The 24101-nt window shown below is 35.5% G+C and overlaps 1 long non-coding RNA gene across 1 annotated transcript in view; it reads left to right on the top strand.

Moving 5' to 3' along the window:
* Window positions 1–1153: 1153 nt before the first annotated feature.
* Window positions 1154–24101, top strand: part of LOC149795056 (uncharacterized) — a 131157-nt gene continuing 108209 nt past the window's right edge. The window contains exon 1 of the long non-coding RNA XR_016422249.1: window positions 1154–1184. This is a non-coding gene — a long non-coding RNA (uncharacterized LOC149795056). The remainder of the gene's footprint in view (window positions 1185–24101) is intronic.

Genomic DNA, 24101 nt, shown 5'->3' with positions numbered 1-24101 from the left:
ACAATAGCATCACGCCGTAATATATTAATATAGTAATATAATTTAAGCCTGCAGGCAATTGCATTATCTGTGCTGTTTTGAAGTATTTAAACTGTTAACACTATCCTTATATATTTCTATTTTCTTTTAACTAACAATAACAATCTTATTCTATTGGCGCCATTATCCTACAACAAGTAAAACAAGTCCACTTTTTCTCATCTCTACTAAGCAAAAATAAACTATTTAATCAAGTGTTAAAATCTAATTAAATAAAGAAAATTCAGTCAATACCTAAAGCATATTACTGATAGCTCTACCTTACTACATTATTGATAAGCAATCCAACTTACATAGCAAATTAAATAAGACCATAAAACCAAACTTTACAATTAAAACCCTCAATTGAAATCAATCTATAAACAAAGTTAACGGAACCTAAAACTATAACTATCCAAACCTAAGGAATTTACAAAAGAAAGGTCTCAATATAATAGTAACAAATCATTATTCCCACTTAGTCAAACAACTAGACAATATGGCTCAAAACAAGTATAGAAACAAAATGGCGCTCAACGCCATAAAAAAACCAAGATAGGCAACTTAACAATATCAGAAAAATGTCACTCACCAACCAAACAGAAAACAATACCCCAATACAAAAAGGACAACTAGACACTAGCTTGTGCCCTTCAATAAAACAACTCCAACAAAAAATCTAACATTCACTACCAGCTCCCCACACAATCTGTTAATCGCAGAAATAAACGACCTTGACCCGTCCTCACCTATAGACTTCAAGAACACTGATCAGACATAAGAAAATGAGGAATTAGATGACACAATACCCACACTATATGGAACCGGGTCACAATTAGTACTTCCAGTTCAGTACCCACGAATGTAGTTCTAATCTATTTTTAAAACATTTTTTCCTCTCTCATTTTGGTGGTGATAGAAGAGTTTTATTTATGCATGTTTGGTAGGGATTTAAAGGTAATTGTTTATTCTTAAGAATATGAGCCCAGGGTGTGGTTGTCCGTGTTTATTTCAGCGACAGTGCACAGTGAGTAATAAGGTCTTGTTGATGATCCGGAAGTGAAATCTGTGTTCTGTTTACATGCTGCTCTGTTGACAGTCCAGCATCTAAAAATAGAGCAGGTTCAACCGTTGACAAGAACTTCACCGTGAAGTCATCTTTGAAGGTATGTTAGATTAACATATGATTTGTATTGATTGCCACACAGTGGAAAGGTCAGTACTGAGAAACAAATGTAGCAAACATATAGTAAAATTAATTGTGTCCTATGGTCATATGTGGAACATATAATCGCAACCGCTCCCCCCCCCCCCCAATTGGACCAACACTTAGATGTCAAAATAACACTACCAACATAGAAACTACTTGAAATTACCCAATTCAAAACACCAACTGGCATCCTGATAAGCAAAGAACCAAAAATCATTATTACCCAACCAAACCACAGCTAAACCGACCTAATGTAAACGACCCAGTTCCAACTACAACTAAACAGCAAACTACTACACTCGCCTCCACACTCAACACAGCAAAATCCAGCAATAATAGAAAACAGGATGTCTCAAAGAATAAACAAGAAAAAGAAAAGAAAATATGCACAACAGCCAAACCCCAGGCCCCTCAGGGATCAATCAAGGTAAAATAACCAATAGCCAACCACCTAAACATAAACTTCCTAAGCCCAACTACCCCTCTACTATAGACAGCACCAGGGAACAAGTAATCTATTCAGATAAAGGAAAGCTTCCTATGGAAAAAAGACTCACCACCACTCCAACCCAAAATGAGAAACAGGATACACGTACTAACAAAAACTCTCCCCCAGCCAACAACCAGGAAGTAAAACCAAGATTTCATTCACTGGAACATACGTTATACATAAGCAGTAGTATGGAACGCCAGAGCTGTCTTAATATGACAGTTGTTATTGTATTATGTGGAAACCTCTTTATATGATGTGCTTTTGTCCTTATATGATGTGCGAACCTTTTTATATGCGTGCTTTTGTACTTGTATGATGTGCAAACCTTTTTATATGATGTGCTTTCGTCCTTATATGATATGCAAATTTCTTTATATGCGGTGCCATTTTACTTATATGATGTGCAAACCTCTTTATATGATGTGCTTTTGTCCTTATATGATGTGCGAACCTTTTTATAGCCGTGCTTTTGTACTTGTATGATGTGCAAACCTCTTTATATGATGTGCTTTTGTCCTTATATGATGTGCGAACCTTTTTATATGCCGTGCTTTTGTACTTATATGATGTGCTTTGTACTTGTATGATGTGCAAACCTCTTTATATGATGTGCATTTGTACTTATATGATGTGCAGACTTCTTTATATGATATGCTTTCGTCCTTATATGATGTGCAAATTTCTTTATATGATGTGCTTTCGTCCTTATATGATGTGCACATTTCTTCATATGATGTGATTTGTACTTATATGATGTGCAAACCTCTTTATATGATGTGCTTTTGTCCTTATATGATGTGCAAACTTCTTTATATGCGGTGCCATTGTACTTATATGATATGCAAACCTCTTTATATGACGTGCATTTGTACTTATATGATGTGCAAAACTTTTTATTTGCTGTGCTTTCGTCTTTATATGAAACTTCTTTATGAGAAGCAAAAACGGAACTTGCGCAAGCGCGTAAGTTGCCAAGCTATGGAATGTCAGAGTGCGGTCCTTTGACAAAAGTAATTTTGTCGACTTAAAAACTAAGTAATTCAATTTAAGCCCTGTTATCATCATCCTGTCAAATAGATTACACACTACTTATAACCTAAACAGTGATCACCAGTTTCTGTATCAAGATAGCTACACACATAAGGAAAGAAATCCTATGTGCTATCATTCTAGCATGAGAGAGAGAGAGAGAGAGAGAGAGAGAGATAGTTAATAATGACGAACGTATCCTGGTACTGATAAAATTATAACAAAATATATTCTCAATAAATAATATTTAATTGCATAACAATCTTTGGTTAAGAGAGAACCTTACCGACATTGTTATTTATTTAATTTGGGGCAGACATGATTTTATTTGAAGACCCTTTACATATGACTAAAATATTTAATTCAATGTCCCATGTACTGCTACCCAAAATATTGGTGAACATATAACACTCTGAGTAAGTGAAGATTTTATATTAAGTCTTCCATCTGTGTATATTTTCTTCTTTGTTTTCTGTGGCACCAGAAACTTCCATACCGATCATCCCCATGTCAAATAACTACACAGTTCTGCGAATCTTAACATTGTTCTTCATTGGTAGTGTGACCAGATTCCTCCCCACCAGAACTATTTTCGGAATGGGTGGGGGCAAATATGTAGTGGTCAGCCATTATGTTTTACGGATGTAGACCAACATATGTTTAGATAGACCAACATATGTTTAGAGGTAAAACCGGGAGAGAGGGGGGCAAGTGCACCCCCTTGCCACTAAGTGTGGGCGCCCATGCTCCCCACGTGAAGATAAAATGTCTGTGTGTATTGATCATTTTCAAATTCAAAGTACCGAGGGAGCTTACAGAAATTACTAATTAATTTAATTGGTGATCATCGATGTATGGACAAAATTCAATCTATGTAATCAACATAACAGTTACATTGAATACATGTTTAATTTCGATTTATGTTAAGCTCTTGTATCACCCCATTTTTGTTAAATGTTGATTCTTATATCTGCCACTAGTCCAACAGCTTTTATCATCCATTTAGTGTTAAATGTTTATTTTTCTATTTGCAAATTAATCCTACACCATGTTATCACCCATTTGGTATTATTTGTTAATGTTTGTATGTGTAACTAATCGCACAACTTTGTATCACATTGTAGTGTTAAATGTTCATTTTTGTATGTGCAACTGTTCCCACAGCCTTTTATCGCCTGCTGTTTTTTTTTATTCACTAAATTTTTCGAGAAACTTCTGACTAAAATAACACAAATGCCAACGTACAAATTAGATTATATATATAACGAATATGGGAACATAACGATTTCAAAATCAGTATATATATAAACTCTTAATAGTTTTTTCGACTGCCGTTTCATCTCATTTTGTCTTGCATATCCAAGCTATTGATCAGAATATGTCTGTCTTTCCCAGGTTTATCCGTTTAACCAACATCATTAATAATTAGCATTTTTGCTTTACTTGTTACGTCTATTGTTAGACCCGAGCTGGCAACAATGTTCAGTACTGTTCGTTTTACTTTAAGTGCTCTACTGTTTCTGTATCGTAACAGCGTATCTCATTGGTAAAAGTGCTTGTTGAATTTTCTCAACATATCCCAGTTCTGTAAGACATATAAATTGTTGAATTTTCCACCAAAGGAAATGCTCTGAAAATTGGCATCTTTACATACATTAAAACTATACGAAATGACAGCTATTATGATTAATGATTCAACATCCATATCGTCCATGTATGTACGATTTCAGTAGTAAATGGGGAATGTATAGCGACAATGGAAATCGCAGTCAAAAAGGTCCTGTGTAGGTATGGCGACAACTTTTATAGAGACCCCCTGGACACGTACAGCGACAATTGGAATTTAACATGGGTAATATTGGGTCTGAATAACGACAAGGGAAAATGGGGGTGCTGTATACGGACAATAGGAATGGAACAGGTGAGGTGACGTCACGGTACTGAAGATTGGTAACAATGTAGCAAGGAGCTGAACTCATTTGGATCAAACAGCAGGAAAAAACAGAACGCTTGGCGGGACATAGGCATATATAACACATACAACGTACAGACATAGATTGATCAACATCAAACTCATATATAGCAAAGAGGATAAATATCTTTTCGAGGCATATGAGTGGCTTGAAAAGGGCCTTTGGGTTTCTTCTTGTTCTTCTAGTTTCTTCTTTTCCTCCACCATTTTCTGAGTTTCGTTATCGCTGTTGTCTTCTTCTTTTTTCATTTTTTCCTCCTTCTGTTTCTCCTTCTCCTGTTTATGCCTTTTCTCATTCTCCTCTTCCTTTTCTATTTTTTCATTCCATTCTCTCATTTGTTTTCTGTCCTCTTCATCCTCCTTCTCATTCTCTTGTTTAAGGAGATCTCTTATTGTTTACTTTGACTTTCTTAAGTTGTTTATTTCCATCTTCACTCGATTGGGGCTATAAGAATAAAAATCGTCATTCAGTTCAACCAACATCTCCTCTTTCATCCCCAAATTGTCGAAGACGTCTTGCAAGGTCTTCATCTTGTCAAGGCGGTTTGAAGCCATCTTGGTTTATTCAATGTTGAATGGCGCGAATAATATGAATTATAAAAAAGTATAGTCGCCTATGCATCGTGTGCTTTTTCGACTGGTTAAGTCTCGACTGTCGAGATTCTTAATTAGACGGAACTGTAGGAATGTTGCCACTACAGTTCCCTGTTTATGTGAGTGTCACACTTCTTAACTGGTCTGTCTGAACGAAGCAACAGTGGAAAGAAATTAGGATCGGCGCTCAAACCCAAAACAAACAATTTCCAATCCGACAAGAGCGTTGTATTAAATTCAATCAGCATTTCCAATCATAGTTAACACCCAATATTCCCAAATAAAAGAATTAAGTTGGATTAAAGTCGCTTTCGTCCTGCCAGACATGTGCGACTGTTTTATGCACGCACCGCGTGCTGTTTAATTGCTCCTGGGGGAAGGAAGGAGAGCCACATCCCCCAGGCTTTTATGTGTTCACAGAACACTTATTAATTGAGCCTTCAGATTGTAGGACTAATTAGAGTCCTTAACAACCTGACTGAATGGGTATTACATGAGAAGGAATAGAACCACACACACTCATGTTATCAAGAGATGTGGTTGCGATTGAACGCACCAGGTGTCAACCCAGGCAGTATGTGACGTCTGCTACGATTGGTCGGCAGCGATTACGTCACATTAGGACACCTGGTTTTGTGACGGGTGGAAATAGTTCCACATTCAGTCACTGGTACGATGTCCGAGCTAGGTAAAGGAGGAAAAGGTGCTCGGCAAGCCAGCCATGGACGTTGTGTACTCCCAAAAACGCCAGCTCGTACTTATTTAAAATCGAGTCCAGTTATATAATGGACAGAGCAATACCAATAGTGTGTTAACCACCTGTGCAATTAGATCAAATCCAACAAGTCTAAATATTTTCCTACTTTCTATTGAATCTATCTGATTCTAGTACATAGTGTACATACAATTGCCTTTAATTTTCCTAACTAATATGTCTAAGCGACATTTAAAAGTTTGGTCACTGTTAGGTCGTAAAAGTTTTTAAGTTTGTTGTGGATGTCAAGTTTGTTGTGGATATAGTTTTATCAAGGAGGGATGCCAAGCTAATTTGGTTCCCTAAAAATTAAGAGGTAGTTTGGAGCCCTGAAAAGGGCTTTTATGTTGGCAGTCGGAAGGTATTACGGTAGTTTTCGTATTCCCACGTTTGCTCCGCCGTATGGTGCTCCTCGTATGACTCTTCAAGGAATGCCTCGTACCCATGCGTTCCTGCTAGTAGGCCTGCCGTATTCACGAGGACAGTGAGCGGAAAGTCTTGGTAAGCATTAGGATAGTGGGTAAAGAGGTTGCGTTGAGCAAACAACCATTGCTGTTGAGACGGTTTCTTCGTCCTCAGTGACCTCCACGCCATCCACCTTACAGAGTTCATGAAATTCTTAGCCTTTTTAGGGTCACTGAGGGTTTCGTGTACACCTAGTGTTCCGAAATAGTTCTCAAGCTCCTCCCTATCAGATAGAATCTCTTCATTATTTCCTTCCGCCGCTTCTGTTTCTTCTTCCAGTGGCGGAGTTAATAATTCCTCAGCCATAGTGGTAGCTTCCCTTGTGGATATGTCCATTTGTATTACTGCGTTCTTCCTTTTTTGACTGCTGATCCTTAGTCTGGGTTGCGATAATGAAGTTCTAGTCATTTGGGGCACCTTTACCGGTTGTTTGTGGCCTTGTATACCGCCTAAGTGAGAAGCAGGAGTAACGGAGTGGCAGGTTTCCTTCTCTGGTTACTATTCTTGCTTTTCTTTCTTCTGGCTGAACCGATATTTCCCTCTCTGATATTAAGGTCCGCTCCCTCAGTGTTAGAGTCCCATACTAATAAAAATGTTCTTCTTCTTGCTCAAGCAGTTAGGCTACAATTTGAAGCTAGAGATAAGCCAATAGATTTAATGGTCCTTAGTACTGGTGCGTGTATTACTGCGTTTGCCGGTAGCCATCTTGGAGCCACGCTTGGCATGCTTTGTACTGCAGTGTTGATTTCCATCACTGTTGCTTCTTGCTCGGTCTCAACGTGAATTGGCGCGAATAACGAACGCTTCCCTGTATTTATTTCAAGCACGGACGTTAAGGAAAACATCCCTTACACTCTCTTCACATATTATCTATTATCAACACAACGAACGCAAACCCATGCAAATCCCAAATCTACTATCCACACATGGGAAGAAGAGAAAACAATCACAAATATACTATCCACATACTGGAAGAAAATAACTATTATTTGCTTTTTGGTTTGATTGTCTATGCGGGGTCGTAGAGTTGCATCAAAACTACTTTGTTTCTCTCAGAAAAGCGTTTGGTTTGATGAGGACCGTGAATGATGCCTTGCATTAAGTGACGTCCTGTCACCGTAAACCAGTGTAAGACTTATTAGAGACTGGCTTCTAATACACGAGCACGTATTTGTGGATTTTGTTCACGATTGATGCTGTATAAGGCATGGATCAATTTGATGAGACTGAAGGGACGTCATGTTGAGACCAGTGGTGAAACAGATTGGTACAAAATCGCAAATAATCGGAGGGTGGGTGGGTTTTAAATCAACGAGTAAATAGGCGTGTGGTGTTTGAGTGACATCGTCTTATGCATGAGTCAGCCAAGGCGTTCCTAACTGTTTGGATAAGACTTGCACTTGCGATTTATCTCTAGGACTTTTATACAAGACCACGTAATGAGCATTGAGACTAATGGTGCGATTGCCTTTACTTTGTTGAAACAAATTTTAGATGATGTAAGTGACACTGGCATTACGATGATGTCCTTTGCGCGTAAACCACAGTTTAATTTCTTCTTCGTCTTTTCCTAACATGTCGTCGAAGATAACCAGATGGATTTGACTGTGGTCGGACTAGATCCGGTCGTCTTCGCTAGAAATGCCATCCACAAACACGATGGAATCGCCATGACTTTCTCGCAAGAGACTGTACGCCTATTGCCACTCTTTGTAACACTACACGATCCTTTGTGGTGGACGATCGATTAAAGGAACCGCTAGGTCCGGCAATTAATATGTTAAAGGGATGGCGAAGATACAAGGCATCCCAACTAACACGATCTAAGTGTTCGTCGATGACTTTGTAAGTGGAGGACGAGGGAGCAGAGACACTAGAGGTAGCCATAGTGCAGGAAATGTCACGAAGAAAAACAAGACAAGAGTTTTTATACTTTTTTCAGGACACGTTTCTTTATAAACAAAATGAAGAACACGAAAATCAAAAATACATAAAAGCCAGCTGGTTAAGTACAGTGACAAAATACACATCAAAACGATCAAAGTGGAATATAAACAAGTCACTGTACAACATGTTTTGGTAACAAATGTGTACTAGGTCAGTGTGTAATGTTCTTATAGTCTCTACATTGGGTACAGTCACACAGGTGTTCTCCCAGAATGGCCACTCGGAAATGTCCATGATTCCTGTCCTGAAGGTAGTGGTTTTTCTCGGTGACGGGTTCTTCTGGCACTGCAGTTAACACAGGTTTAAAAGTTACTGTTTTCCCTAGACACTTTAAGTTCAATTTTTCCTTTGAATGCATAACACAAATCAGGCAATGTAAGCCGCTTCTTTTTTCCAAGCCTCAAAACCCCAACTTTTCCAGTCACGTACATCTTTCCAATGAGAGTGTAAGTCACAAACTATACACACCTCTTCGCAAGCATCCGGAGTGGCTAAAATTTCACAAAGAAACTTTTCTTCAAACGGAGGTCGACAAATTTGTAAATGAAAGCGCAAAGCTTATAGCAGAACGAGTTTCTCGTGCTCATTTAAAAGAAACACCATCAAGTTTTATGTTTGGTACAGTACAGATCGTACCGAGCCCACATATACAACAGATTCCGTGGAAGGAAATCATTGACAGTATTCAAACGGTAAGTCTTTTTTTGGGTCGGAGGCAATAAGTGTACCTTCTGCACAAAGATGATTGTACTCCAGTGGTGAATCTAAGTGGTTTAGTCACTAACTTGCACATCACAATACACATTTCAGACGTTTCCTCTTGAACCAAGTTTACATTGTGTAAAAGATTTTGGTAATCCTCTAACTCGTCCTCTGGAATTCGTTGCAGTAAGTATACCTTGTAGTAAAAGGAAGCAGTCACTACAAACAAATTCTTCTCGCCCACATGCAGTTTAACAATGTCTGACCACTGGAACACTTTCATCTGAATCAGTCCTCTTAAAGCATTCAGCTACCAGTGGTTTAGACATCGGTGAAATGACGGATCCAATTGTTCTTTACGTTTCACTAGCATTTTGACCAGCTCTCGGTAAATGCGTTCTATCAACTCAGTAGGCAAACCACGAACGTAAAATATCCGTTCAGTGTCCTCCAAGAATCAGGAATCTCTAGGTCGTGGACATTAGCCTTGTTTATATTTGTGACTGAAGTAGTGTCATCCCATAATCAGTCATTGTTTACTTTGGAAAAGACATAGTTTAAAAATGGACAAATGATTTTTATTTTGCGTTTCACCTGTATTTTGACAAACTCTCGGTAAATGCGTTCTCTCAACTCCATAGGCAAACCATAAATGGTCTCTTGTAAAGTATCCATCCAGATATGACGGAGGTCGTCCCACTAAAGGTAGATAGTGACAATCCGGAGACCAATGAGCATGTTCCAGTTAAGCCGAATCTTTCTGCTCCCACTCGTGCGTGAAGTGACACGCCAAAACTGAAGCACTTGACTTTATCACCTTCGCCCAAGTAGATGAATCCGGCTCTGGCTAATTCTTTCGGGGGTAGGTCCTTCCAGATATTTAGACCATTTTCCTTGGAATGTTTGAAATCGACTTTCAAAGTTACGGTATTCAGACAAACGCACAGGGAATGAATATTCATTTTTCACGGGTTTATTTGGATGAGGGTACGGTGAAAACCGCATGAGTTTGCTCATTTTTGGATGACATCAGTAGAGTGCTAGACGCATGGTTTCACATGGAGGATGCCATTCACAATGAAAAAAGTGATATGATGTTCTGTAACGAGTGGCATCGCTTTTACAAACGTCAGGTTTGACACGCACAACATAACTTTCCATGATAGGTGTAGTGATAGTAGTAGTAATGATGTCCTGCTTAAGTAGTCATAGCAAAGTTCCCATCATGTGGTATGGCTCCCATCGCAAAGCACATCATCGCATTCTACTTGAGAATCACCGAACTTGAATAATGTCTGTTTAAAAGTATTCATCTTTCTCGCGTGTTCTTTATTGTTACAATGAACTGTCGGCTTGGGGCGATGTTGCTTTTTATATGCTGACCAATATCGACCTGTCCGGGAAGCCGCACTCGCTTCTTGTACAAGATTTGATGCACTCTTTCCAAAGGTCGACTGACGATTTGACGATTTGACGTATGGGCAATCGTACAATCTTGTGCTCTTCGTAGGTGGTCACTTACTGCAAAGCTTCTTTCAGCATGCCAAAGTTCACCAGCCGACTGTTGCAATAATTGAGAGCCAATCCTTTCACTTTACACTCGGTGTGTACTTCTCCTTGTGGGTACCGGTCTTCGTAGCCGTAAGTTCTTGGGACCCCCACTATCAAAACTTAGAATCTTGTCGTCGGGGTGCTCGTCCGTCCAGGCTCCTAAACGGTCTCCTTCGATTTTAGGATAACAGTGACCCATACGATCGATGTAGATGCAACTATCCGTCTCAAAACACAGCACAGTATCTCCTAACGGTTCTAATACTTCGTAAAATTTAAGGGAGAATGGGCTGTCACGTAAGCCGCAATGATGACATTTCCAAATTCGTCGGCTTCTACAAAGTCCAGTTCTTATTCGTAATTGAGTAAGATCAAGTCCTCACGAACGACGTCCACGTGTTTCATTTATTTGGTTTTGTTGTGAATCATTTGGAAGTAGCTGATGGTCAAATACTTCGTCTTGGGTAAACACGGTCGCTTGGCATTTTACCCGACAAACAATTCAACATCACTTTGGCAAACGATCGCATTACTTCGTTTTTCTCCACGTGGTCTAAATTGATGCCTTCCTGTTCCCAGTATTTCTCTTTGAATTTTATTTGGTCTTCGCGAGTGTGACATCAGGAAGGATAGCCACTGTTTCGGGTATGTTGGATCCATTTCTCTTCTTTGTCACACGAGTAATGTAGCCAGTGTAGGGCTTTGCCGAGTGTCGACGTTTGACAAAGTTTGTAGTTTGAGGGCTGATGACAGCCAGGGTGTTTACAGGCATAAACTGTTGGCGGTGCACTAACGAATACACTTTGGCAATGGTGCAGTTCACGTTAAACACAACTAAAATATTGCAGTTATCTCTGATCACCTTAGGTATTTGTTTATATCGATGAGTAACACAAATCACGTCTGTATTTTTATGTCTGCCTCGAGAAAATATCCGAGCTGGATTTGATTGGTTGTACAGCATCACATCATCGTATACTACTAGATATTAATAAATCTATCGAGGTCGTCTACAGATGGGGCTTCATTAATATCGGTGATAAAAATCAATACTATCATTACAATCTCATTATCAGATTAAGCAACAATTATGCCTTACCAGACCCAGATGGACCTATGATAATTGCTCTGATAGAATTTGGTAGAAATGGATGATGTTTGACTGGCTCTTGCTTTCGTGTCGCTAAGAAATCAATGATATCCTTGTTGTAAAAATATAATAAATAATATAGTGCGTTCGATGCAGAGGACCCACCCCACCAGTAGATTAACAACAATAATAACAAAACATAAAAACCGTGCACCTACAGGCAAGTGTGTGAAATGTGGCACAAAAAAAGACAAATATATCACCCTTGACAAGTCAAGGAAAACAGGTGGTGATCTCGCTTCTTCACTAGAAAAATTGCCAGGATTTCCATGGGCTAATTCTTCAGGAGAAAAACATCTTCCTGAATATAATTATTATGTTCCAGGAACTCGACTTGATATCCTACTTGACGAACGAAAGCAACCAAGACCCCGGTAATATCCAATTAATGCAACTGAGCAACCGTGCCATATTCTTGCAGATGTGAAGTTGATTCAGTCGTTATATTCCATTTTAAAAAAATCTCTCCGAGAAAGACTTGCTAGCTTCCTAGCAAGATCTGCGATAAAAGGTAAACTAGTATAGGGGCCGGTAATTTATCAACCGATTATTATGATAATAATGACATCGATTTATTATAGCCCAAGAGGATAATGGAGGGGTAGAGAAGCGATTAGTAAACTTGCTGATGTAGCAAATGTCACATGTTCTGTTGCTGCAAATTGGTTAGCACGACAGGCAATATGGCAAATTTATCTAAATAATGAAATTACTCATGCAATTTATATGTTGCCTACCAAATGCGATCACAAAAACATATACCAATACAACGACACGACTTTTCAAAACAACCAGTACTAGATAATGTGACTCTGAGATATTCATTTGAACATGGTGAACTTGAAGGTGGTATAAATAGAGCAACTGATCTTATTTGGAGTGTGACGACACATACAATTTCTTGCGTGATAAGATCCACGTGTAAACATATAATCTACAGACTCAACTGCTTCTCATTGTGGATCTGTACTTGAGCAAATACAAGTAATTCCTGAATACAAACAACTACCACCGCATTCACGTTTGTCAACTAACGTCGATTACACTCAAGACGGGTCAGCAAGACCTTTTCGTGTGTGTGACCAAGACTATTATTAATTCTATCTAAGGTAAACTGTCCTGGATTATTATTTTAATACTGCCACAACATAGCTGTGTTATAGCTCGCACAATGATTATTCTATCGTTGTTTCAATGTCATAATAAATTCAGCATCGAGATCAAAGTCGCGCTTTTTCTTTTGTCACGCTGCTTGTAACTAAATAATTTTTTTCATGCTATATCTTGCCTATTGCTAGCAGTTTGATTATTATTTTCTGTGAAGTCTATAATAATCATCCGCACTGAGATAATCTTCTGACTCGAGACACTCAGAGATTAACTAAATTTGACCATTCGATACGATCATCAACAATCCAAATATTAGCATATACTATGCGTGCATGTAGTTTTGTACATCGTTAAAGCTCTCTCGACAACACTGACAGGAACTAAAACAATAGCATTCAACACAAGATTTTGTTTACTACCACAACCTGGAACTTCAACGTCGATATTTTACCGTCGAGTATCTGCTGGTCAATAACACAGGTACGGGTATATTTGTAAATTTTACTTTAAGTAACAGAAATACTTGTTGTTGAAGTGTATCACGAACTGTCTTTATACTTGCAACTATCAAATCATCTGGTCTCCACTAATTCCAAAAATCATTCATATGAGTTTCTGAAATAACTTCACGCCTTATTTCACCCTAAATTTTATTTGGTTGTAGTCTGATTAATTTCTTAAACTCTCATAATTCTGGGTCAAGTGCTATGTGATCACCAGTTATCTCCTTTTTATAATCTACACACTTTTTCAGCCGTTGATGTGGAGACAATCCAATAAAAGGTGGCGGTTGACCATGATCACCGCACATTATTACAGAAGTATTCTTTGTCAACAATCAATCAAGACATATTTTTAACGTTTATAAAGAAACGGTACATATTTCATCCCATATACTAGTCCTTGGAATATATTTTGCACCCATTCGTTCAGGAGAAGCTATGATAAGTATGAGATTTTACTACTCGCCCTTTCATTTCCTGGGGACTCCGTGTGTAGGTGTTAATACTGCCATATCACGTACACGAAATAATTCAACTACACGTATTATCTTTCCTGATCTACTTGGTTGGTTTAGACAAACTGTTTTATGTATGGCAACATGATAATATGGTGATGACGATACTGTCTCTTGAGTATTTTCACAGTAAGAATTTTTACGCTCGACATCAGCTGTTTCATCATAAATGTGTAGTTGTTCATTTTTTCAATCTCCATCCACCCCATAACAAGTATTTGCCGATATTTATGTTTTAGAAAATATCCATGTTTCTTATTGATATAAGTTGAATCCGTCGCTATTCTAACGGATAATTTAGGGAACCTGTTCACCATCGACAATAGATTTAATGAAACATACGCGAGCATCGAAGATTTATAATGATTATAAAGTGGTGGTTCGCCATCAACGTAACTCACAAGTGTGTACCTACCTTAGTTCCATCTGACAAAAAAGCTGTTTCTCGCCTATTACATGTATTTTTCGTTATTGTACCGGCGATTCAGCATCGTCAATAACTAACCTATAACAGCTTCGTTTATGATCACATGAACCACCTTGCTTAAACTTTCCAATTATGCTTCTAACGAGATCATTTGCTTGTTTTTTTTCATAGTCACTTTTATCTTCATCATCAAATGGATCCAATTTTTTTCTTTCTTCTGGTAACCAAATTTGTTTTTGTGTACGATACGACATTGCTATTTCACTCACTGTTAACAATAATAAAATTCCTGAATCAAGCATGTACTGTTGGTGCCCACAAGTGTTTACCAAACAATAATACCAAATCGTATGAAGATTTTCAGCAAACTTAAATGATGTAATTCGTGCAAAACCCGTTACGTCAAAATCTGGTACAGGTTACAGAAACTCGAATTGCTTCATCGGTTGGATAGCCAAAGCTCTTAAAATATTCCGAACATTCTCCAGTTCCAAGAAAACTTCCAGGATAACACGCTGCTATATCAAATGATATACTTCTGAAACTATGTTTGGTATTCCATACTACACCATGTCCATATTCGACACAACTTGATATCACATCATCGAGAAAATCAGACCTAGTCGGCTTCCGCGAATGTTTCTCTCCAGCGAAATGAGCCGCGGCTGAATAGTAAGCAATTACTGAGTAAATGTTCATAGTGGCTTGTATATTTTAACGCAAGATCGTTCATTTTAGTATGAAGAAATTCTGTTCGATAAATCTCACCATTAGGTTTTACAAACTGATCAAGTCTTCTTTCTTCTTCGATACAAAGACTTCCATCAGGCCTTATCGAATCACTATCATCTTCAGAGCTTTGAAACAACCATACCGATACTAATCTGATTAATAAAATCGAAAATATTTCCTTGATAAAATTTGACTGTTCTATCTCAAGGAAATATTTTCACTGTAAACGCATGCGCATTATGATCAATTATAATTATCGTAGCTCCTTTCAATTTATATTTCGACCGTACAAAATCTCCCCGGTTATTGTTTCTACCATTATTGGGAATTTTAGTTTATTTCCCAGTTCAGCAACATCTTTGATAGACGCTCCGGTATCTGTAACTGTTTCTGCCCACTCATATTATTGCGTCTTAGATCCGTTAGTTTATTTCCAATTATCGCGTTTGTGAAGTGTTCTGTAATTCGTTCGGCTACACAGTTTATTTTCGAAAATTTCTTGGTTTGAGATCATAAACACTAGGTTTATTACTGATCGGATATATTGCATAAATAACTGCAGTCACATGATACACTCGTTCATAATATGGTTTATCAATACCAGTTAACAATCCTGGTTTGGAAATTTTATTTGACGTACTAATATATCCAAAGCTTTTCCAACGCCGTGGTGTAATTGAACATAGTCACGTTTGTCACGGATAATCCAATTATCGTCTAGCTCCGCATTAAGTTTTATTCTAAAAAATATCTTTGATTGTCGAGATAATTAATAATCGTCGCTGCTCGTTGGTCATTCATTGTAGCATCGACAACACCTTCGATATTCTGAATGATTCTGAATATTGACCACATATGAGCAGCACCCACGTCACGAAATTCTTTCTTGGCGCCACGAATACTTTTATTTAGAGTTTGCGTCGAATCAACCAGAACTCGCCTCCGCAAGTCAGGGGTTCTCCTTTTAAGATCGAATCTAGATTTAGAAGACTCGATTGTAGATAATCTCTCAAACTCTTCCATGTTATAATCAAGACAAATAAATATTTAAATTAAAGAGTATATATATATATATATATATATATATATATATATATATATATATATATATATATATATATATATATATATATATATATATATATATATATATATATATATATATAATAATAATAATAATAATAATAATAATAATAATAATTCAAACAATTAAAAACTGTAGGTCGTTAATGATAGGCTCTTCAACTCCCTGTAACAAAGCCCTCGTAAAGGAATTATATGTGCTTCACCGACAAAGCGTACGAAGAAGTGCGGTGTTGGAGTTGTGTGTGCTACGTGGTGCTAAAATATAAAGACCTAAAACGATATTATGATTAAAAATATAACGCTGGCAAAACATATTATGATATAAGAACGGAGCAAAATGAACTTGTAAAACATCCCATCATCAAGAGTTATGTAGCATCACGAGATGGTATCATCAGGAATTGTCGACTAAAAAAACAGTCGGTTCTATTAATACTACTTATCTCAAATTCAATACTGGCTGGAATAAAATGTATCTTTGTCTAAAATTCGTCTATGAATATTTTCATGGACTAATCAAAGATGGTTTTGTGATCGATCATATTGATTCAGATCCAAAAAATAATTATTTGTGCAATGTACGAGTAATTACAGTCAGAATTACAAATTTGTTGGTACTGGGAAATATAATAAACTTCATAGGGTCAATAAATCCGTAAATACAGAAACTGGTGAAGAAAAAATGTTATAATAATGAAAGCAGCTAGCAAATATTTTTATATTTGCATACCTTCAGTACAACATGTCGCAGATAATATTACAAAATCGGCGTATTCAAGAAAGTATGAACAAAAATAATATTTCAGTAGCTCCTGAGTGTGTTAGATTAAAAAAAGATGAAGGGAAATAGCGCTGCCAAGCAAATCTCATCTATCCGGCAGAGTAATCAAACGGATGCCCCGCTTGTTACTGTGTAATATTATGTGATCATTTTTTTTTTGGTGCCATGGTAACTATTATACAATAATACCTGTCTGTGTGCAATTAGCTGTTAGTGGAGTAACGTAATTTTGTAATGGTTCAAGTTATAAGAAGGTCATTTACACCTTTTAACTTCATCCATAATAAATTCAGACAAACAGTAAATCACAAACGCCCCGTTACGTGTACAATACAGCTAACTTATTTTTAGATTTCTAGGTAAAAAGCTGTATACAGACCTACATGTATCTTAACCTTGACAATGTCAAGGCAGAAATATACGTGCCGATTATTTTATACGCAGTTTTGGAAAATGGAAATTAATCCACGCTGCAGTTTACAACAATTATGATTTACTCAGTATAATAATAATAATCATTTGTAGGAATCCAGCACAGATACCTTCATAATACTTTCTGAGATGTATGTCAGCAAGGATGGTCCGTTGTTACAGTCTTAGCGCGGTTGATTCTGATGCTTAGGGTCTGGCGTTCTAATTCCGTGACTAACGAATGTCGACGGTGGCGAATATTTCGCGGTTTTTCATTAAAAATGTGGGGGATTTAGTCGCAAAGCGATTTCATATACACCTCCTCACCACGTCGAACAACGTGGCGAGTGCGCTTTGCACTCTCCCCGGGGTTTGATATTGGGGTGTGTGTGCATCAAATTGAAAGGCATAGACAATCTTCTCAATCTTTAAAATTTCGTTTCGTTTAGGAATTCGCTGGGGTGGGGGGTCTATGCAAGAATTTGTGGATCTTTCAAAAATAAACAGTAGCTCTCAATCTCACTGAAATACAAAAACATTCAGAAAAGAAAGAAAAGCCTCGTCAGGTGCCAATAAGACAATAAGAAACCAAAGGAAAACACCAAAGGAAAACAGGAAAATATGGGTTTATGGTTCATACTACGGTTTATTTTTGTTTAAGATTACATGCTATTATTTTAATTAAAAATTAAAACATGACGGTAAAAAAATATGTTAATGAAATTGAGAAAATTATTTGTGATTTTGAATCAATACACCAAAGAAAATTTGAAGAGAGATATAAACTTCCAGCAGAAAACCGATTTATTAAGCCGATTCAACAATCTATGTTTCAATCCTTCACGCCCAATTTAAAAAAATAAATCAGAATTATCTCACGAATACGAAACAAAAACATTATTAATATACGCGTAAGACAATTGAGAAAGATTATGTCAGGGCTTGAAAATAAAAGCCCTGTCACCAGTGTCTGTAGTGATTGTGAAAGTAGCGAAAACGTTACCAGTGACTGTAGTGACTGTGAAAGTGAAAGTTATTCTGATAATAATATTTATTCTGATTCAGATTTATTCTGATTATGTTATTTATTCTTATTCAAATGTATTCTATAATGATATTTATTCTTATTCAAATTTATTCTATAATAATATTTATTCAGATTTTATATTCAGATTATAATTTTTATTCAGATTCAGATTTATTTGTTATTCGTACAATAATATTTATTCGGATTCCGTCCTATAAATATTATTTTTTTGTATCATTTACCCCCAAAAATTATGAAATCAATCACCTAATTACTATTTGTAGTATCATTTACCCCAACAAAAGTATGAAATTAGTCTTATAATTATCATTTGTAGTCATCATTTACCGCCCAAAAAGGTATGAAATCAGTCCTATAATTATTATTTTTAGCATTATTTATACCATCAATTTATGAAATCAGTCCTATAGTTATTATTTTTTTGATCATTTATCCCATGAAATTATAAAATCTGAATGATTGTCTTAAATTTCAATATCATTTACCCCAACTAATTATGAAATCAGTGAAGAAAAAAATTAATCTGATAATATTTCTTCTGATAATATTTCTTCTGATAATATTTATTCAGATAATAATATTTCTTCAGATTATAATATTTATTCTAATAAAAATATTTATTCTAATAAAAATATTTATTCTGATAATAATATTTATTCAAATTCTAATATTATTCAGATTCAGTTTTTTTTGATTCTGATAATAATATTTATCTTTGACTTTGTCAAGGGATTTAGATTGATTTTTATTCTGATAATAAAATTTATCTTTGACTTTGTCAATGGATTCAGTTTGATTTTTATTCTGATAATAATATTTATCTTTGACTTTGTCAAGGGATTCAGATTGATTTTTATTCTGATAATAATATTTATCTTTCACTTTGTCAATGGATTTAGATTGATTTTTATTCTGATAATAATATTATCCCTGACTTTGTCAAGGGATTTAGATTGATTTTTATTCTGATAATAATATTTATTCAGATTAATTTTATTATGATAATAATATTTATCTTTGACTTTGTCAAGGGATTCAGGTTGATTTTTATTCTGATAATACTATGTATTCAGATAATATTTATTTAGATTATAATATTTATTCTGATAATAATATTTATTAAAATTCTAATATTATTCAGATTCAGATTAATTTTATTCTGATAATAATAATTATATTTGACTTTGTCAAGGGAATCAGATTGATTTTTATTCTGATAAAATATTATCTTTGACTTTGTCAGGGGATTCAGATTGATTTTTATTCTGATAATAATATTTATTCAGATTAATTTTGTTATTATAATAATATTTATCTTTGACTTTTTCAAGTGATTCAGATTGATTTTTATTCTGACAAAAATATTTATCTTTGACTTTGTCAAGGGATTCAGATTGATTTTTATTCTGATAATAATATTTATTCAGATTAATTTTATTATGATAATAATATTTATCTTTGACTTTTTCAAGGGATTCAGATATTTTTTTTATTCTGATAATAATATTTATTCAGATTTTTTAATTCTGGTGATATTTATCTTTGACTTTGTCAGGGGATTCAGATTAATTTTTATTCTGATAATAATATTTATTCAGATTCAGTCCTAAAAATATTATGTTTAGTATCATTTACCCCATCAAATTATAAAATATGACTGATTTTGACAATTTTGATTAACATTTACCCCATCAGATTATGAAATGTGACTGCCTTGACTTTGTCAAGGTTGAGTACAATTTACCTGAAATCTGGACGAGAATCAGTAAAAATACATTCTCTTATAATATATTTAATTTTTCCTTGACTAAGTCAAGATGAAATTATTGTTATGTAGTTTTTTTAATTTTTTCTGTTTTAGATGAGAATTTTTTTTATTTTGAGTATTAATTTTGTGAAATCTGATTTATTTTTTTTATTTTGAGTAGCATTTACCCAATCAATAATGAAATCTGACTGATGTTTTGTTATTATGAATATTATTTACCCCATAAAATTATAAAATCTAACTAATTTTCGTTATTTTAAGTAACATTTACCCCATGAAATTATAAAATCAAACTCGTTTTCGTTATTTTGGATAACATTTACCTTAAATCTGAACCAGAATCAGTATTTTTTTAAAATGTGTTATGATATACTTTATTTCCCCAGATTCGGAATTAAGATCGAAAATCAATCACTAACATGATGATCTATGATCTTACATACAGATTCAAATTCTAAATTACATATCTCAAATCAAGCAAGTGTCTGGATTGGTCAGTAAGTTTTAAACGTATCCTTGATAATAGCGGATTATGACATCGCAGATTAACATGATTAACAGGTTCTTGTACGATCATATAACCAGGAGGTACTTGAAGTGTAAATGTGTATAAAATATATCCCTTGCTGAGCCTGGCTGGATTTTTCAAGATCTATTTGATAGATTACATCAATTGCATCACATACAAGACTAGCTGTGATCGTTGATGTCATATTAACAATGAGTGATGAAAAATGACGGCCTACACTGTATCGATCATTGTTATGTTTGAGAATACCTGCCGATAATTTTAGTTTTTTTTTCCCATGCAGCTAATATTTGTGGGAAGTATTTATCAATAATGTCATCGTCTTAATTTTTTTTAGCCCGTCTGTAGTAAATTATGTTATTACAAATGTTGGTAATTCTGCTTCGGATATTCCATATACGTCCAGGAATAATTGTTTAATTTCAAAGACATTAACTACTTCACCAATATGACCAGTTATAAGTATTATCAAATACATTTTCAATGATAATTTTATTAACAAACTCAAGATAGGATAAAACCTGATTTAAACGTTGTATCATTGCGATGATCTGCTGTTTTGTGTCGTCGCTGTAATATTGTGTGACGCTTGAAAACAAACTTTGCAGTTGATCGAACACATATATGTATTCAGACTTGATGTCGTCTGAAAAGTTATTGTATTTTTTATTTAATACTATCTCACCATACTCATAATTAAAATAGAATGTTATTGCTGGAAGTTTTATGCCATCAGAAGAAATGAAAGTAGATTAAACAAGATTCAATGGATATATTTTCGATATTCTGAAAGCTTCAAAAATATTTTCTTGTCCTTGAAAAAATCGACACGTTGAGGTTCTGGTGTTATATCTCTGGCCATCCTAATGCTGTTCGGATTGACGAATGATATAAATCTACAGCATAATCGAGAGAGTTATTTGTATCGTGGCTGATAGTCTTGTTTCATGAACTGAAATAGCGATGTAATTCTGCTCTGAAATTCATCATTTATTTGTTAAATTTGATACTACCTGTAAAAATATTAACAACTTGCCGATCGGGGGTTCCATCTGGTTTATTTTTATTTGCAAATACCAGTGAATTGTTTGCTAGCAACCCTCCGAATGATTTTGATCTAATATTTGACCAGCTGTGATATACTTGTAATTTTGCTAGTGCTATTTCTTTCGCTAGAATTACAGTTGGGAAACCACGCTGAACGCACGATTCGTTGAGCATGCTGATGTCATCGTGGTTTTTGACAGAGTTGTATTGGCGACGATCTGCTGTAGGAATTCTTACGATGACGACATTTTTGTTAAACCCCTGATTTTGAATCCCGATTTTCTAAAACGGGCGTAGATTCGGATACTGTCATTGCCTCGTTGTAAATCTTAATCATTTCTGTAAGCCCAGAATCTGATATTATTCCGTCGCTAAGACCTGATGATATCAACGAAGATAATTTGGAGTATGATAGCGTCGCTGTATGTAACTTTATTGTATACTCATGTAATATATTTTCGCTACACGTAAATATTTTTGCGATGATATTAAGAACACCAGCAGTTGTTGTTGCAGCTGAAACACAAATTGTTATAATTACTGATGATGTCATTGTTATTGTTGATAGATTGTTGATCCAGATGCTACCGTATATACTACTCTTTCGTAAATTTCTATGTCAGCGAGTTTAATGTCGATGACTGGTGGACTTCCAAAAATTCATTAATGGCTCTATTTATGTTTTTTACGGAAATTCAGAAACGTTTGTACATGATTAGAATGTTCAGATCTAAATGTAGTCATTCCATCATTAATTATCGATAACGAATTTAACATCGGAATGTTGCTATCATCGACATATTTCTTCGTTGCATCATCATCCCTGAGTCCGGTTCTCCAAGACCAGTAATTTTATTATTAATCATATTGAGAAAACCAGTAATTGTATCACCTGCGGTTAATAAACGATCATTGATCTCAGTTTTGATCGTGTTGTTGTTGCTGTCTACATATCTTTGTGTTACCACATTATCATATGATTTTGGTTCTCTCACGTTAATAATTGTAACTTTACTCATATTGAGATCACCGTACACAATATCCCCAATTCATCTAATGCGTCCAGCAATTTCTCCCATGATTGATATAACTGATTCCTCCGAGTTTTAAATTCTTGCCGTTTTTGGTAAACACCACTAAATTATCTTCGGTCGCATTTAGAACCAGCTGAATAATGTCTTTCTAAGGGATATTAATTGTCCTTGCTTGTTCTGAAAAACAATGACTTCATTTTGGTCCACGTTTGCAAGACTCAAAAGATTAGCTAGTTCATCAATGACCTCATCAAGGGTTGCATATTTAGATAAGTCGCCTTGCTGAGTTTTACTCTGAGTCTTACTCAGAGAAGATTTTCCATAAATATCCAACAGTATACTTTAAGATCTGTTTAAAACGGCGGTGTACGGTTATACCGTCTACTTGTGTACTTGTGCACGACTTTATGTGGTGATGTTGTTGATGATAACACATCGTCGAGTACAGCAATTACTTCACGGTCACATATTGGCGGATCGGTTATCGTATGTGTTGGTAATGTTGAATATTAGACTGAAATACTTCGTACTGTGCGGACATATTTTAAAAGTTCTTTAGGTGGCACCAGTCCATACGAATCAAGAAAAACAATTCCATTCCACGTGGATCAATTACGTATGCAACCCAATGAGTACCTGGACCAGAACTTTTATTAATTAATTATACAGGTTTCAATATTGTTTGGTTGTATTTGGTAATTCATTATGCATAAAAACCCCTATGAATTTTTTTTTTTTTTTTTAAATGTTCAATGTTTTAGTAGCATCAGTTAAATCAAAATTTTACATAGGAATGAGACGATTTGCGTCTAACGTAGTGTTCCGGGAAGTCCCATACCTTTTCCCTACCACCAGTGGGGAGTTCCTGTTAGTCTTAGACCCTTTCCCTTTTTTAGAAGTCTTTATTCTTTTTCCTGTTGCTTTCTTTAATGCCATCACAATGTAGCTGCTTTTTCAATAGATGTGGCTGCGGCGGCTATTAATGCTGGTATAGCTGTGATATTTATGGACTGGAATCAACATTTTGATCCCGTCCAGAGAATGTCATCAAACGATGATATCCACGTGCAACATGATTATTCTCAAAATGTAATAAAACTTCTTCAAACGGTTTTTGATGTCCATTTATTTTTAGGGAAATTTCATTAACTCCAAATTTGTCAAATGTCATTGGATTATGTTCTTGAGAATTTAATCGTGTGACATTTTGAAAGGCAATAAATAA

The sequence above is a fragment of the Sinohyriopsis cumingii genome, chromosome 7, assembly GCF_028554795.1.
Source record: "Sinohyriopsis cumingii isolate HCF-2022 chromosome 7, ASM2855479v2, whole genome shotgun sequence".
Lineage (NCBI taxonomy): Eukaryota > Metazoa > Mollusca > Bivalvia > Unionida > Unionidae > Sinohyriopsis > Sinohyriopsis cumingii.
This window is presented reverse-complemented; position numbering and strand designations above follow the sequence as displayed.